This window comes from Penaeus japonicus, unplaced genomic scaffold (assembly GCF_977035675.1).
Source record: "Penaeus japonicus unplaced genomic scaffold, GWHDUDI00000001_assembly GWHDUDI00000030, whole genome shotgun sequence".
Taxonomy (NCBI): Eukaryota; Metazoa; Arthropoda; class Malacostraca; order Decapoda; family Penaeidae; genus Penaeus; species Penaeus japonicus.
Window position 1 is genome coordinate 14,728,308 of NW_028234432.1, and position 2,500 is coordinate 14,730,807.

A 2,500-nucleotide genomic window follows, 5' to 3' on the forward strand; every position below is an offset into this window, starting at 1 on the left:
TCGCATGGAAAACCACGCTTTATTTTCTAACATACTATATAGTCATGTGATTTTTTTTCTTTCTTCTTTCACTCGCTGCTGTGGCATAACATATGTTTAAAAAGAAATTATTTCGAGGAAGAACTCTCAGGGATTCATTAGGTACATTTGAGATTCGTGAACACGAGAACAGATGGCATTCCGTTTGAAACAATTCAATCTGTTATGTTCGATTCATAGAATAAATGCACTCAGTAACTTAAATGCATACAAACACACACACACACACACACACACACACACACAAGGATCACTACTTTCGGGACATTGAAGTCTCCGATTCACAGAGCGTCACTATTACATTTTCTCACTCAAAAATAACAGTAAGGACATTAACGATAACCCTGTTTCCTATTATCAGTACCTGGTCCACAAGTAAAATTCCCTCTTTATTCCATAAAACAATTTTCAATTTTTATAACAGTTGTTTTTAGACCACTGCAAATAACAGTAATTCAAGTCATTATCATAATTTCTTCTTTAAAATCAATAGGGCTTGCCTTTAGTGCGTAATTATATAGGATTTCCTGGCTGTTTTGCATAAATTACTCTCTTGAGTTACGTGGGAATATGACATGCATCTCTCCTCGTATTCTTTTGAGAAATCATTACAGTCTCGATTATTTTATGGGCGCTTTACAACACTTTAGTAACAGAGAACAGAAGAAAGATGTACCGTAATCATAAGAAAGAATCTTTAGAATAAAAAAAATAAAAAAGTATTAGAGTATTGTACAAAACATTCTTTTTTTTCTTCTTTTTTTGGCTATCTTCATTTCTTTTCTGTTCATGTTTACCTACTTGTCTCATTTTTCTTTCTCTCGTTATCTGTCCTCTCCTACACAATCTTTTTCATCGTCCCTCTCTCTCTCTTTCTCTCTCTCTCTCCCTCTCTCTCTATCTGTCTCTCTCACTCTTCAAATCTCTCTCTCCCCTTTCTCCCCCTCCCTCCCCCTCCCCCGCTTACTCTCTCTCACTCTCCCCCCCCCCCCAGTCCAGTCCACCGGTAATAAGAACACCACCTGTCTATACTTCCCCCGCCACTGCTTCACTCGCCTTCAAAGTAACGGTGTAATACCGGCATTTGGCTGGTGGTCACACACTTGATGATAGTCAATGTCCCTTACTTCCTTTTTTTTTTAACTTTTTGTTCTATTGATTTAAAGATGTGGGTTACTGGTCCACGTACTTTTCATTTTCAAGAAGATTGTCTCTAATGTTGGGGATGGTTCTTACTTTCTCTGCGTTGTTGATGGTTTTTATTATAGGGGCCATTCTGGAAGATTATTTTGGTCGTAAAGTGATATAACTTTCGGTGGTCTGGTTACTCTCATTTCTTTATTTCTTTTTATTGAGTAGTTTCTTTTTTTCTGCGGGTCTAATTAGTCGTTTTATGAGATTGGATTAGGGGTGATCTTAATTATTTTCTCAAAAAGAAAATTGGCGTTAAATTTCGCAATTTTTGATAATGGCAGTGAACTCGACATGGTCCCCTTCACAAGATCTTTTCCGACCTTTGGTGCTATTAGATCCGGGTCACATAGAATGCTGCGTCAGGCATGACACTTGACTGTTCTTCTACGGTTCTCCACTGCATTCGCCTTAGCACCGGTTGCAAATAGAGTATTTTACATTCAATTCATAATATGTTAATATAATACCGTTAGCTTGTTTGACTTTTTTTCGCGGATTTCTGGAAGCTATAATCTTGTTTGAAGGCAGGTGGCGGCCTTAATTGCACCCAATTAACTCGGTGAACACAAGATGTATGATGGAAAACTGACGTTTATTTGATGCGTTACGAATTCATGTTATACAAGTTTCAATCTTATTTCCTCTTGAGTTACTTCGCGGTCACTTCGTACTCAACAAGAAGTGCACGCGACTAATAAACGAAAAAAAAAAATGCATTTCTCTCCAGTTATTCACAAAGATCAAAGAGAGAAAAAAAAGCGAATGATTTTGTATCTCAAAAACTCCATCTTCCAAATCGCTCGCTCACTAACATCACACTTCTTTATTCACGTTTTGAGTTTTGGTCAATAACTATAATTTTTGGGAATCGGCGTCCGGGCTGAGAGACGATAAGGAGTCGGGATGGTGTCGGAACCCATCAGTGCGTTCTGTGACTCGAGCGGGGAAGGTGTACACTCTCGTGCGCTGTATTGACATCTGTGTGAAGGTAAATTGGTCCTGAAGAGAAGCGTGGCTCATCTGACTTCAAAGGTGTTTTTCACGACTTATATTCGGAATTGATTTGTAAGTAAGATTCGTATTTTAATTCAAAATGTTTTAAAGATTAATGTTTGTCATATATGCATAGTAGTTTGCATTCACCGATAAGACATAAGTGATCAGATGACCAGTATCGTTTTAACAAGCATATAATGATATTAATATTAAGAAGAAGAAAAAATGCTGTCAATCTTATGATGTCGGTTCAATTCTGCGACATACATAT

The 2,500-nt window shown here is 37.4% G+C and overlaps 1 protein-coding gene across 2 annotated transcripts in view; it reads left to right on the forward strand.

The window, feature by feature from the left end:
• The window catches only part of LOC122257248 (uncharacterized), a 5,157-nt gene that overhangs the window by 340 nt on the left and 2,317 nt on the right, over nt 1–2,500 (forward strand). Inside the window, exon 1 of one of the 2 annotated variants that reach the window (XM_043022427.2) lies at nt 1,999–2,298. The exons of the other annotated variant lie outside the window; for it this stretch is intronic. The gene's annotated coding sequence lies outside the window, so the exon portion shown is untranslated. Of the gene's footprint in view, nt 1–1,998; nt 2,299–2,500 lie in introns of those variants that run through there. 2 annotated transcript variants of the gene reach the window in all.